We start from the raw sequence: 16,302 nt of genomic DNA, 5'->3' as shown, positions 1-16,302 counted from the left end.
TGGGTGGTTATACGGGACATGTTAGGGTAAACTCTTACAAAGTTTACTACTGAAAATCGGTGCCTTGGCCTTATACGGATGAGAGGTGTGAACTCCATTAAAGGTTTGTCGAAGGGAATACTTGAGTGTTAAGGTGCAAAGAGATTGTGGGAAAGGAAATTATTTTGTATCTTTCAAACACAGGAAGTTTATTAATGGTGAAGTGGGTGAAAAATTAATTATAAGACGATTGGGCAGAATCCATGGTTTCAAGGGCGTATTGTTTCGGTCCGTTTTGCAGGTGATTGAACCAAGAGTTTCCGAGCTGCTCATTTTCGTGGGATGCCTTATCCAATAGTTAGGGTTACTGAATACTTCCACTTTGGCTGGAGACCAAACTTCGGTGGGCACGTAAATTCCGTCAGGCTGTTGGTTTTGATTCTCATCAAATCCTGTGGTTAATGTTCTTGTAGTATTAAATATTTACAATAATGGACTTTAAAATGCATATAGATGCACGATTAGATGAAGGAAGGAGTTTTAAGTTTTACAAATGGATCCATCATATACCACTACCAAAAGAGGTTAGATAACAATGTTGCATTTAGTTTTCACTTTCAATATAGGCTAGCATTTGCCTATTCTATCTCCTTGATATCGCAGGTCTTGATATTCAACATACGTTTGAGCAAACTAATGATGTTCTGTGTTCTTATGATAATGGCATGTGTGATTTGGACTGATTATATTGAATCAAACCCAGATAAGGTTTGCCGTGGTCACAGCTGAATGTAGGACCAGATCCTCCTAAGAGTGGTAGTGCTATATGCTATGACCTTCCTTTGGTTGGTCTTTTTCTTGTTTCTATTTACTGGGATTAGCTGTGTTTCCTTTACTGGTGGAAATCTATATTACTAGTTGTCTTTTTCACACGCTAGAGCAACTCTATTCACATAACAGTACATTATTGAGAGATGAGGAGTTCCTGACGGTAAATTCTAAAATGGGATATAGTGTTTTATTTTTTTGTTAGGAGGATACTGGTGGACTTGAGGACACTGAAGTATACTATGAAACCAATCGTGGAGTGGTTATCGTGGCGGAACTGCTCGTGGTGGCGACCACTCGTAAGTCGAGGACTTACCAAGTTAGCCACACCCACTTGTATTAATTGGTATTAACCAGCTTTGTAGATATCGACAGGACTCAACGACGTTTCTCGTGGAACTGTTCAACAAGGACGTGGGTCCCAACGTCTTAAGGACGAAATCCCTCTGAGGAGTTCATGTTTGAGAAGAACCTCGATGCAGATTGATCAATGTTTAAATATTTTAGGACCCAAAGTTGTCTTTTTAGTAGTGTTCAGGCCCTCTTTAAGATATTGTAATGTTTTCTTTGAGTGTTCAGGAACTTTTAATTAGATTTTTATTATTATTATATTATTATTATCATAGTTTAACTATGTCCAATAAAAAATGAGGGACAAGGGGAACTATCTTACAAAAGTTAAATTAATAAAATAATAATTAACTAATTATTATTAGGGGAGATTTTGTAATAAACAATGTTTGGGATGAGATTTTAATGTTTGTTGGCACAAAGAGAGAGAGAGAGATAGAGAAGGTTGTGATAAATTTCAAAATTTCAAAATTACAAGCAAATTACTTGAGATTCGGACAGAGCATTAGCAATTTTTGCGATATCGAGGTCATAGGCTTGAGGAAAATGAAATCACGAGTTTCTATGAACATGAGGCAATCAACGAGTGAAGAGAGGTTGAGTGAACGTTTAATAAAGTATAAAGGTGTTAGAGGATCCCACCAAGGGGTCTTGACAATTATTAACATTGAACACTACTGAACACACAGGTTGTGGCAGCAAAACAGATCAAACTTATACATTGTACCAGCAATTTTGATGAAAAAGTCCATTCCAATGTTGATGACAATTTTTACATGTAACTTATTGTTCAATCCTACCATACAGCGGAGACAAACCGCCGATATATATTGTGGGTCATCTCCCTTTCCTTGCGACTTCTAGAGAGAAGTATCACGAGGAGTTTAGGAGAAAGATAAATAGGTTCCGTGATGAGTGGGTCAACGATCATACACAGACAATTGATCTTCACAAAGAACACATGAATGGTGTGTTGTGTGCTGAAAAGCGAGACTACTTAACACAAATGAACGAGTGTCATCACCAGCTGCATAACCATCATCTTCCATTTTGATGTGGTAACCATTGACTAAATGTCGAGGAAGAAGCCGATCAAAAATGGAGTAGTCTGTACAATGAGCAAATGGTTGCAAATAAATTAACGCATTATCACTTGAGAATGGAGTCATCTATTCCGCTGACTATGGTTCTAGATCGTGTGGGTAGTGGTGTGATGGAGAGAGGTGATTTCTGATAAACTTGTGCTTTTTACGCTTCTTTTTCGATTTGTCATTGCTAGAGGTGGCAATCATGACAGCAGTGGAAGATGACGTGGGTGTGGCGTCAGTTTGAGGACGTGTTAAGGTTCTTTTCCGGTGTTCCCTTGCCACAGCGACAGGTACAGAATCGGAAGATTAAATCATAACCTTTTTTTTAGTCCAAAGATTTTGTTTACGTTGTTTCTCAGACCAATTTCTAGCACGACTCATTCCGCGAAGAACAACTGAGTATTTGTTCTTCCAAGGAATCAAAACATTCAGAATGCATGAACATTGAACATGGACATTTTCATTGCTACATACCATTCTAACACCTCTTGGTCACAAGTAGGCATACCCTCAATTGGACCGAAACACACCCACGTGGATACAGCAGTGTCAATGATGTAGTGCTACTTTCTAAACGAAGACCGGAAATATCGCCATCCAAGTCAAGGGGTCGGACTCTTCTTCAGGAAGTGTGTGGCTCCGTGGAGAGGAAGACTGTGAGGTAAAAACCGGAATCTGAAGAAAGTAGAGCCTGTTCTTCTTCTAGAAGGTTTTTCTCTAGTGGTGGGCATGATCAAGAGATAAGAAAAAAAGATAGAGCTCGGGAGGTGGTGGTGGGGAGGTGAGACCGAAATGTACGCGAATCGAAACGGTACGTGTTGATTTGCCAAGTTGTGCAGCTACCTCCTCTATAAATGGAGTCACTGTATCAGTCGGCCGAGGTGTAGAATCACAATGCATTCAATGATACACTGTTACAGCTTGCCGACCTTGAAGGCCCTTGCAAACTCTCCATTTTTGAACACTTACAAGTTCTACCCGGGGTTGTTCGTTTCGTATACTTATCCGTATATTAGGTAAGCACGGAAAAGAAGGCAAGAAGATGGCTTTACCCATTCCAATGGCTGATTAGCCAGCATGCTAAAAGAAGGAACGCAAGGAGTTAAATAGGTAAAATTTTTGCTGCTTCAAAAATGTACATGTATAACATATTACATCATACATGTGTGATAATTAATGGGTGTGGCTTCTTGATCTTTCTTTTAATAGCATTATCATGGGTTCTATGAGGCTGTCCTTAGAAACATTATGCTTGCCGCCAAATTGCTAAGATTACCCGGTCTTCATATGGGACCCTGTGGTATGTTCCCTATTCGTTATTTTAATAATATAAATTAATGGACTTTAGGTATAACAAAATGGTCATTAAATCATTTGGAGAAATTGTTTGTAACAAATGATGCTGCAACTGTCATCAAAGAATTAGAGGTGAATAATGGATGAATAGATAATTAAATTGGACAGCCTTAGTCTTACTAATAGAGTAGATAGTTGAATACATGGAATGGATGGATAGTAGATCTATAAATGAATTTTACAAAACTAGGTGGAACATCCAGCAGCTAAATCTAGTAATGGCCATGGAAATGCAAGATCAGGAGGTAATCTTAATTAGTGGGTGTGGTCTATTAAACTTATAATCAGGTTGGAGATGTACTAACTTTTTGTTTTACTGTTTGGTGGAGCGTTATTAGAACTAGCGGAAGACTTGATTCGTATGGGACTTACTCCAAGTGAAATTATTGAAGGTTACAATATGGCATCTAAGAAAGCCTTAGAAATATTACCAAGTATGGGAACTTTAACAGATGCAAAATAGCAGTCTCTCGTCTCTCTCTTCTGTCTGTCTGTCTGTTCTCTGTCTCTGTCTCTCTTTCTCTCTCTCTCTGTCTCTCTCTCTGTCTGTCTCTCTCTCATTTCTCCTCCTCTCTGTCTCTCTCTGCTCTCTCTTTTCTCTCTCTCTCTCTCTCTCTCTCTCGTCTCCTCTCTCTCTCTCCTCTCTCTAGCACTGTTTGTTGGACGTCAAAGATTTTAAAAGTTAAAGCGGAAATAAGCTCATGTTTAAAACATGCCATTTGTAGTATGCAATATGGAAATGAGGATTTCCTTGCTGGACTAGCAGCCGAGGCTTGTGGTAAGGATGATGGTATAGATAAATGGATGGATTAATGGATGAATAGATGACATATATAGATAGATAGATAAATATATTGATTAATAAATAGATTAATTAATTAATAAATGGTTAATTGATGATGATAAACAACCAAATATTTTCCTTAGTTTCTGTACTACCAGACAATCCAGTCAATTTAATGTTGATAATGTAAGAGTCACAAAAATTGTGGTAGGTTAAAGTGCACACATGTATCCATGGTAACACCTCCTTATCTAGGGATCCAGTATACTTAACTCTACGTTATGAAGGGTCTAGTGTTGCAAACGTGTTGTTGAAGGTGAGGTAATCTCCTCTTATATTGTAGTAATTATGTTTTGAAACAGGTGATGTTACTAAGGCAACCATGCCAAGGTGGCTGTTTATTCCATTGCCCTTCGATGCTATGAATACAGAGACTAAAGGCACTGTTTTTGATACAAACAGCTGATGAATTGAAGTCATTTAAGTAAAGGTGAAGAAGATCTGATTGAATCAGTAGTCAATATATTGATGAAAAGGTAAACTCTCATCTCTCTCTTTCTCTCTTTCTCTCTCTCTCTCTCTCTTTCACACATACACACACAGCAAGTCAAAGCTATTGCTGATGCTGGTTGTAATGTTGTAGTCAGTGGTGGTAAATTTGGTGAAATAGCACTACACTTTTTAAACAAATACAAAATTATGGCTATAAGGTAAACAACTCACCCTTACCAGTTTTATAAACTGGTTTTAATGTACTTTAGATTGCTATCCAAATTTGATGTTAGAAGAGTTTGTAAAGCAACAGGTTCCACTGCCTTACCAAAAATGGTTTGTTTTATATATGTGTGTTTAATTAATTTTAAACCCCTTTTAGGACACCACCAACTCCAGACGAAACAGGTCATTGTGATTATGTAACAGTAGAAGAAATTGGTGATGTCAATGTTGTTGTATTTAGACAAGGTAGGTGTGGTTAGTAGGTGTGGTCTTTACTTCTCTCCAGATAAGCTGATAGCAGATATCTACTATTGTTGTCCGTGGTTCAACAGATAGTATTATGGATGATGTGGAGAGAGCACTAGATGATGGTATCAATACTTTTAAGGCTCTTACTAAAGATAACCAGTTAGTTCCGGGAGCTGGTGCTACTGAGATAGAACTAGCGAAACAGCTCAATAAGTTTGCAGAGGTACTGATTTATGGATTAATAAATGGATGCATAGATGGATGAGAGGATACATAGATGAATAGATGGACAGATGATATATTGCTGTAGACATGCCCAGGAATGGAACAATATTCTATTCATAAATTTTCTGAGCTTTGGAAGTTGTTCCGAGAGCTTTGGCCGAAATGCCGGCTTCAAGGTAAAGTCACACTTTAAGAATTACTGTTCATGAATCTTATTGAATATATTTCTATTTTCTTCCAACGTTAGCCCAATGAGCTATATCTAAGTTGAATGCTGCTCATCAGAAAGGAGAGAAAGCAGCTGGACTTGATCTAGAAAACAGTGATGGAGGCGGAGTCAATGTCAAACATGCCTGTTCATCTCATATATGTGATCTCTACTTATCACGTTATTGGGGAATAAAATTAGCTACTCATGCAGCCACAACAGTCCTTCGAGTAGACCAAGTAAGGAAAATAAATTTATATTAGCTCTCATTATATCTCTGTAGATTATTATGGCAAAGAGAGCAGGTGGACCAAAACCAAAGGAAAACAAAAGCTGGGATGACGACTAAAAAGCATTATATGATGTATTATACACATGACAAACTATGGTGTATCTGAAATCATGACATATTTGTAGTATATTATTACGCGGTAAAATTAATACTATCGTCAATTTAACCCCCGAATAGCGTATGGCAGTCGCGTTTCTATGGTAATGTAAATACTAAATAAACAGACATTGAATATGGAGGATTACGAATATGAAGAGATTTTGAAGAGGAAATATCTGGAGGAAGTAGTAGAAAACTCTCCCCAAAAGAAAGCCAACCACCTAAGGCTAATAAGACAAGTAAAGGAGGTCGATTATATGATAATGTTTATTGTGTTGGTATTACTTGTACATAGAGCCCAAAGAGCACTCTCCAGGACGTGGTCAGGGGCTTCACATGATCGTCTTTGTCTTCAAAAGATCTTGAGATAAAGACATTGTTTAGCAAATTGTCAGAAACAAAACATGAACTTCAGGAAATGAAAAAAGAAAATCAAATGTTGAAGAGATTACAAGTACACAAATTGTATTTACATACAAATCAATTTATCTACATATGATCTACTTCATTTGCCATTGTTCATTCTATCCATTCATCCATCCATCCATTGTTATTTACCTTTTATCTATTATTCATCTAGATCCGTTATGAAAAGGAGTTAACAGGTATCTCCAGACTAGAAGGGGAACTACCCACGATACTCAAAAAACACAAAGAGGAAGTGAGGTTCTAAGAAATCAAATACGACATACTCAACATAACAATACAGACTTACACCGACGTCACAATGAGATGAGGTACATATCTCCTGCAATAAATGAAGTTAGTTCTTGTTCTACATTTAGTACTGAATTATGGAAAAGCTCATGAACGGATTAAGAAAAGTGAGTCATTAGTAAAGAAACGAGGTCTCCCGAACGTGAAGAACTGGTTTTCCAACTACAAGATACTCATGAACTCTTAAAAGAGAGAGATCAAAAAATAGCGGTAAGTACAATGACTTATCTCTTACTGTCCAGAGAGTTAGTCCAAATGTTAAAACTGAATAGAAGTAGCTGGCTTATATACAAACTGGATATCAATGTTTATCAGTGAATAATAAACAATATTGTCTGGACTATCTAAATTTATGTAAATAATAAATGATTTATTGTTTCCTCTATCTAAGTTCATTGTTGTAATTTTAATAATAGAGTATACACACATCCTACAATAGTAGAAAGTACATATAGCTGCTATCTTAGGAGTAATATTTTTCTTATAGAATTTGGAGCATTCATTGGAGATAACAAAGAAAACACACAACAAGAAGTGAAAATGATATTAACCAAAAATCGACAAGTCACTCAAGAATTAGAAGTGATGAGAGAAGAGAACAGACTAATCCGTTGGCAACTAAGAGTAAGTCTTAAAATACTATATTACAAACTATTGGTATTATCATTTCTATTATTGTAGGAGAGAGAGAGGTTACTAGATGTTACTAACATATATAGTCAACGTATTCAACATACTAACTTATCCCCTTTGCCAATGAACGATAATCAAGGCACACAAACTACCCTATCTCACCCACCATTTATCAATGCCATCTTGGTAACAAAACCAGTGGTAAAAGTTGCCGTTGTCAAACTGATTCATCATGGTTAATGAAATACTCTTATCTCCAAAACATCAAGCCTCAACTGATTTGGAATCTAACGAGGAAAATTACCGGGACAACAAGAGGATTTACCCATAAATCTCCTACCAAGGTAGGGACAAGTAAAGTGGGTAGTAATCCAGTTACTATGGCAACACCACCCACTCCTGTAAGTAAGCCTACACCTCCAATATCAATACCATCTCAAGTCTCATATATCACATCTCCGTTATCTAAAACCACACCCCCTACTACTCATACACCCAAACATAGAACAGTTTTAAACCTACTCAAACTCCACCTCCTCATCAACAGGACAACACATGAAGATATTGACATTCCATTAATGGACATATCATTACAATCATCACCAAATTATGAACCAAACTACAACAACCTCTGATATTAAGACCATACTATTGGAAACCAATCTATTAAACCGAATTATACGCAATCAACACTTGAATCATCAAAGGATGTTCCAATTGGATCTCATCCACTGGGGAGAGAGAACATTCCTAACACTCCACCTTCTCATTTGCTAGGCTCTGATAAAAGAAAGAGTTACTAGAAAAAATTATTTCCAACACAGACACTACAACTATTGCTACCACTAGTATAACCAGTTTTGAAACAAGTTTTCAACAGTGCATACTACTACTGCAAACAATCCTGTTCTAACAAGTTTTTGAAAACAAGTTTCCAGTATTTCTACTTCTATTACAACCAATTCTAACCTAACCAGTTTTGAAAACAGGTTTTCTGTAGCTTCTACCACCACTACTAGTAGTGTAACCAATCCAATTACAACACCTTTACATGAAGCCCACCCACTCAAAGTAAGGAAAAAAGTGATCTTTTAACAAAACTTTTTCCTACACAAAGCCACTACTGATGCAACAAGTGACAGTCATGATTCTGTTACCAAAGATACAAGCTCCACCTCCTTATTAAGTTGGCCAGAACGTATTGAAAATAGCATCGAGGTTTGCCTGCCATGGCAAGTGCTGAAGATCGTTATGGCAGTGGAAAAACAACTGGTAGCTATGGCAACAAGAGGGATGATCATGATAGCGGTAACCGCAGGAACAAAAGAGAAGGTAACTATGGAAATAAGAGAACTGAAAAACTGTTCTAGACTCAGAGACAACCAAATATGGGGACGTCGAGCTGGGAAGGAGACTAAACCAGCTGGATTATTTAGTGATGGACTGATCTTTGGAGGGGGACTAGAGAGTGACACACCACGTCAGGTAAATCCCAATCTTTGGTAGTTCTCATCGCAGACATATCCGTGGGAAAAAGAAAGTAGGAATTGGACAACCAGAGAAATCAACAATGCCACTACAATGAACGGACTGGGTGTGGCTACTAGGAAGATGTCAGCAACTGAAGATGACATTGAGGAATTAGTCATATAATAAATTAATAATAATAATTAATAATCAATTAATTAATTATTAATACAGTCCCACTTTACTTGTCCATTTGTCACTAATTCATTAAGATGATTTATATATAGTATAGAAAAGTCCCTCCATATCTAAATATAGAATCAAAACTATGACATCATCATACATCATTAATGCATATACCTCTGGTATATCTGTAAGTCGTTTTTAATTTCTTGTTTCTCCAGTACCAATCCAGTATGACCAGTTTAATTGAGACAGTACTAGTGCTTTATTACTTAATAACTTTTGTAGTCTGTTGGTGTGGCTACTGCGATATGAGTCACATGACTGTTAGATGAGTCACCTGATCTTCAAGCTATTGACAGACAGTGAATGGAATGATGCCATTATGACTAATGAACTAACTTTGATGTTTTTGCAAAAACTTGGCAACCTCTCTTTATAAAAATTAGAGGCTTGTCTAAAATAAACTATTAAGAAATAATAAATTGGTAAAAAATATGAATAGATAGATAAGTAAATTTATAAGAACATAGAGGGTGGAATGAATAAATGGATGGATAGACAGACAAATGGATGAATGGATTGATCAACAAATGGTTAAAAAATGGATGTACTTACATTTTTAACTCTATAGCTCTTTTAGCAGAACTAAATATTACATAATGTGAGGTGATCCATGAACCTGTTCAGACAGTCCATTTTTAATCCACTCATTCCAGTGTGGACATACTAAAATTAGCTAATAAAAGAGGTGTGGTCAATAATATAACAAGTCGTACCAGTTTGTAAGTAGATATCAAAAGGAATGACCACACCCACTTCATTTTTTCACTTGCAATGTACAAAAATTTTTCTCTATTAACAAAATGTTCTATAATAACTGGGAGGTGTGGTCAACGTACTTTTTAATTGTATTTCTTGAGCCTCAACAGCTGTCAATTTATCAAGCTGTGGCTGCAATGCTGTCAATAGTTCAGTATATTGTCTACTGGAAGAATGAAGGATGGTCTGAGACTCAGGCGGGAACAAGAGTGTATGTACAGGTATCAGTCAAAATGATGACATACTTGAGCAGTTGATAAAACATCAGTAATTTTTCTTCTCTTATTCTTCTTTCTTTGAAAGTCTTCTTATCTCTTTATTCTCTTTCTTTGTTCTCTCTCTTCAGGCTCCAGCCACCAATCATCATCTCCAAGAGCATCTGCAGAGGCCATGTGTACACTTCGGTAGGCGTAGCTTATTTGATTAGAGCCACGCCCATAACAAAACCTCGCAGAGATGAGTCGTATGCACATGATCTACGATGATCGTCCTCTACAACAGGAGGGAGTAAAGACAAGTCGCTGGAAGACAAAATGGATGCCTCAAGACTTACAACAGTACATCAGTCCGCTTAAAATAGTTGATTTCATTATTAATTTATTATAGAGGAGGCTGGCATATTATAGAGGGGTGTGTTCCAAAAGAAGACAAATCACGTGATACAAGACACTGAAAACAAGAAGGTGGGCTCGTTCCCATTCTATGTTAGGTCTCATTCTCATGTTTCTAGTACCGATATTGTATATTTCATGTGGAATTCAAACATGCCTGCCCACGGAAAATTTGATAGTGAGGGTAAAGAGATAGAACCTAACTTTGGACAGACAGGACTCGTCAAAACTGGTTATCTAAACTCATCTTACAGTAAATGGACATTAAACAATAAATGGATGCATAAAATGTTTTCTTATAGAATCTGTTTTTAAAAGGTACTCCAGATTTATTGACATTTGAAGATGGTAAGTTAATAACTTATTAAAAATTAATATAATTTATTGACTATTAGTAAAGAGAAGAATAAATTCAGAAGTGGCTGATATGGAGAAAGCAAGCCACGCCCAGTCATTGTGTTTCTGGGGTGATGACGAGGGGTATGGCCACGTTGAGTGTGACTATGGACAAGGAATACGTCTTAAAACAAAAGGAGACTCTTTTTTCATTGGTAAGTAATTATAACAAATAATTAATGGGATATCTCTTACTATGGAAACTACTTTTATGGGGTTTGTCCTTACCTTTAGTTGTCTCTAAAAATAGTAACATATACGAGACATTACTATTTTTAGTAACAATGTTACTACATAGAGATCTCTAAAGGTAATCCTAAATATATTAAAGGGACAATGTATGGATGATATTAACTAATGCTGAAGTAATATATCTCTCGATTCTTTCTAGAATCTTTCACTAAACTGATTCTGATCAGAAAGCTCATTCATCTAACTATACGGGTGGAGAGAAGACTGGACAAAGTTGGACTGATAAAGTTATGGATATCAACACAACAACAAGATCATAAAACTATAGAACAAGGAGCGAGTGGGAGAAGTAGATGATGATGAATGGGTATGTGTGTCTATTTATAGTAACAATTCTCATTAATTATGTAGGATGACTAAAAAGTAGAAATTAGTGCAGTCTTTTTTTGCAGCCATTATCAGTTGAAAAATAGTGTCATATCTTTTTTATTTTCTGTTCACTATTAACCATTGATGTAATATGATGTATAGTGGGTGTGGCATTACTCTTTACGGTCCACCTCCAAACTGTGCCATTATCACATACACCAACTAAACATCTAATAAAAAGAAATAGATACATAGCTAACAAAAATGGACAAATAAAAGAGAAATGAATACATAAAAAATGAAAATGGACAAACAAAAAGTAATGGATATATGAAAAACTTACTGTCCATCATTACTAAAAGTAACTTGACGTATTGCAGTTAAAACATTTAGCATGTGATAAAATAGTGGGCGTGACTTTGTAATATCGTCTTGATGGAGATCCCAAATGTATATCTTACCAACCTGATTCCCAAGTGCTAAATACTGTGAGAAAAGAGTTAAAAATAAAAAAATTAGATATTAGATGTAAATATAATTATTAGCATAAGTAATATCATACCTGTAATTTCTTATCTAATGCAAATCGAATATACCAAAATTTCACAGTTAGGTACTTCAAATCTATGAGAATTGTGATCACATATTAAGCCACACCACTTAATTATCATACTTATGTAGGACAGTGAAGTGAGCTTTTTTGTCAGAGTCAACTTTATATGAGGTTTCCAAAGAATGAAATCTTATTTCACAACTTTTGATACAGCTAATTTCCCAAACCAACGAACACAGTCGATATAATTACGATGAATTGCTCGAGTGGAATGCTTCGGGAAATGAACTTGAAGAAGTTTAAAGGAACTACAAAAATGATGTCCATTAAATGGGCAGATACTTTATAAAGTGGATACATGGACTTACATTTTAGATCCTTTAACATGATGATATGATCTGGTAACTACGTCTCTATACTCGTCAGTATTTAAATCCCACATTTTGAGGGCGTGGTCCATACCAGCTGATATAAAATTGCTGTCCCACTAAGATTAAAATCCTTTTAAACAAATATAAAATGAAAGCATATAGGGGATAAGGGCGGTACCCACGGCACTTAGCACTTCATCTCTATGTCCCTTACTCCTCCAAATATTGCAACACATATTACAGTTTTTTAAATTCCAGAGCCTCAAGGCATAGTCTAATAACAAAAAGTAGTGATGATGTGAATAGTGATGGTGAGAGTTGTGATATCGTACAAAACCTTTACTAGCTGATAAGAGAAGATAGGATTCTTTGGATGAATCTGAAGTTCATTGACTGCATTACAATGTCCAGTAAATGTCTGTCACATGACACATCACATGAAATCATGTGGACATAATAAAACTTACTATTTACATTGCATACTAGTTGTACTAAAAATAGATAATTATTTTTAGCACAAATTATCATGTCATCTTTACCCTATTACTCTTATAATTCCTTTAACTCCGCCCACTGCTAATAACAATTCTCAATTCTCTTCAAAACTCCAAACACATGTATAAAAATTTTCTTCTACCTATAAAACGATGATGTCATTATGAGTCATTTACTATTTATTAACACATCACCCACTTACATCAGCATCACTGTAAGCTTGTACAGGTATTATCTGATTTTCTACATTGCAATGGTATATGGTTACCTGTACCAATTAAAGGGGTGTGGTTGATTAAAAGATAATTGTAGTTTCTTACTCGATTGCTTCCCACTGTAGCAAATATTCTGTTGTCTGAAGATAAGGATTAAATTTTGACTCCAAACAATGGCTGTCCGTGTTCTTCCTGTAAGAAGACAAGAACATACTTGCTGTTAGAGGACAAACTTACTCGGACAAATCCTGCTATTTTGAAAACCATTATCACATCACAAGAGAAACGCCCATGTGTTTGTGTTATACGGAGTTACTAAAACTCGTTAAATTCTGTAAAAATTTCAGAAAGTTTACGTATACCTCCGTAATCCCTTCCCACCCACGTGGAAGGTGTGGCTGATCCTGCAATGGGGCTGTAATTCCTACTTCACCTTATGATGGATACTCCATCCTATTTCTCTCTTTCTCTCCAGGCCGAATAGCGTTTGTAGGGGTCTAAATTACGGTATAGCTGGTACAGGAACCCTTATCATTTTGATCATTCTCCCCAGGGTTTAAAGAATTGCGGAGGTATATAAATACAACAGGGACATCCCTCAGTTAGATATCACATGACGTCATAGGTATCTGTGGGAAGATGGATTGTTTGATGTCACATGGAGCGAGCTTCATGAGCCAATATTAGTAGCAGCAGCTGGAAATGGGCAAGTCCTTCTGTTAACCACACCCACCCAGACGTGATAGTTTTTAATTAAATAATAAAATTTGATTCACATTTAGGGTCCACTGCAATACTCTCTGGCCACAGTGCAGAGGGTAGTGTAATTTTTATAAATAGAAAAATTTGCAGATAAAATTGTATTAGATAGTAATATTGTTCTAAAAATAGTAAATCCTTTAGGTTAGTAGTGTAGAATGGAGTACTTCACGTAAAGAACAGTTCATTTAAAGTGGGTCCTGGGACAAAACTATCAAAATCGTAAGTTCTTTAGACTCATTCTAAACTATCTGATAGTTGGGTATGAGAATGGTGTATTTTATTAGTGGGATCCTGAGATTGGTCTATGTATTTCAACCATTAACTGGTCATACTGTTTAGTATACTCGACTAATGGTCTCCACGTTTACCTCAAACAATAGCATCTGTATCAGGTAATGAATAAAGTGACGAGTGAATGGACTTGTCCTATCTTTATATATAGGGGATGGGTTTTTGAGATTATGGGATATCACTTCTCTCCTCCAAAATGTACTGCACTGTTTGAATGTAGGCTGTGGAGAACTACTAACATGTAGCTGGAATAAATATCATGAGGTAATAAAAGTAATATATATAACGTTGATCTCTCTCTCCCTCTCTGTCTCTCTCTCGTACTCTCTCTCTGTCTCTCTCTCTCTCTGTCTCTCTTCTCAGAACATACTATGTACAGCTGGTGTGGAATACCACATTAAGGTACATGTATAATTTCCTATTCGAGTTATCTTAACTGGTTAAAACAGGTTATGGGACCATACGTCAGTTTCATTACCTGTACTAGTAATGTCTGGTCACTCACAATCAATAAAACAAATTAAATTTGATCCTCACACATCATCTCTAATAGCATCTTGTTCATATGATTTTAACAGTAAGGTCTGTATGTCTATCTATTACTATTCATCCATTTAATAATCAATCCATTAAACAGACTATGGAACATGATAATCCAGTTAGTCCATTATACCAAACAATAGATCATCACAAAGAATTTACTTATTCCATTGACTTCAGTCTTCACGAGAAAGGACTCGTAAGTACATGTACACGTTACCATAGCAACACATACATACATTTTTTGGCAAATCAAAACATGTACCATAATAAGTTACTATGACAACTGAAATTCAATTAAAATAATGTCTATAACTTTTCCATGACAACAACCAATATTGATAAACATGTTGACTTGTATATGTTCGTTAATTACATTTCACATAACCACATCCTTTGTGATGGACATATATGTCATCAGCTTAAAGTTATTATCTTGGGAATTGTCTTATGATGATGATGACATCCATGATGTCACTTAATTATATTCATAGATGTTATTTATTGGGGGTGTATCACTAATTCTAACTCATTCACTGAATGTCATAAATGAATGTTATTTAAAATTGTATGAATCATCTTTTGTGTGTGTGTTCTGATACCATCAGCAAACTGATGCAACAATAATCATGTTGTCATTAACTTCTGTGTAATTTTCATTTCTTTTATTTTTCTTTATGACTAACTTATAGATAGCAGACTGTTCATGGGACAAAACGATAAAAATTGTATACCCCTTTCTTTGCTCAACGTTCTCCACAACATCTCTTCCCTCATAACAGAGAAATGGATTGAAATTCCTCATTCATCACTTCCTGTACAAATAATATTCATATCAGGATATATATGGAGTATACTATTCATGGACTTGTACGTGCAGTTCTGCACTATTATTGTGCTGGCATCTTGAAAGTTAACTTGACTGATCATCTAATGTTGATCACTATCATGTCTTCATCAGCAAAATGTCATATGATAGTAGTGTTTTTCTTAAATAAATTATTTATATATATAAAATTGATTAAAAATGGGGCAATAAAAATAAGTTAATTTGGGGACTTGGAGGTTAGTATTAATAATAATAAAAAGAGAGGGAGAGAGGATTGGGGTAATAAATTAAAGTCATTAGTACATGTTCATATCATTGTGTGAGTATACTATTCATGGACTTGTTTGTGCTGTCTTGGACTATTATTTGCTGACATCTTGAAAAAGTTATGTGCTGATCATCTAATGTTGATCACTATCATGTCTTCATCAGCAAACATATCGTGAAATGTGACCATGATGTAATAATAATAACAGTTTTTTTAAATAAATTATTTATATATATATAAAATTGATTAAAAATTGGGGCAATAAATAAAATAGGTAATTTGGGGACTTGTAGGTTAGTATTAATAATAATAATAATTATTAAAAACGAGAGGGAGAGAGGATTGGGGGACAATAAATAAAAGGTATTAAGTACATGTTCTATCATTGTGGTGTACTATATAGTGTGCACAT

General features: G+C 35.7%; 1 pseudogene; it reads left to right on the top strand.

The window, feature by feature from the left end:
• Positions 1 to 1,012: 1,012 nt before the first annotated feature.
• On the top strand, positions 1,013 to 6,134 carry LOC121391786 (annotated as a pseudogene).
• Positions 6,135 to 16,302: the final 10,168 nt, after the last annotated feature.

The sequence above is a fragment of the Gigantopelta aegis genome, unplaced genomic scaffold, assembly GCF_016097555.1.
Source record: "Gigantopelta aegis isolate Gae_Host unplaced genomic scaffold, Gae_host_genome ctg2950_pilon_pilon, whole genome shotgun sequence".
Classification (NCBI taxonomy): domain Eukaryota; kingdom Metazoa; phylum Mollusca; class Gastropoda; order Neomphalida; family Peltospiridae; genus Gigantopelta; species Gigantopelta aegis.
This window is presented reverse-complemented; position numbering and strand designations above follow the sequence as displayed.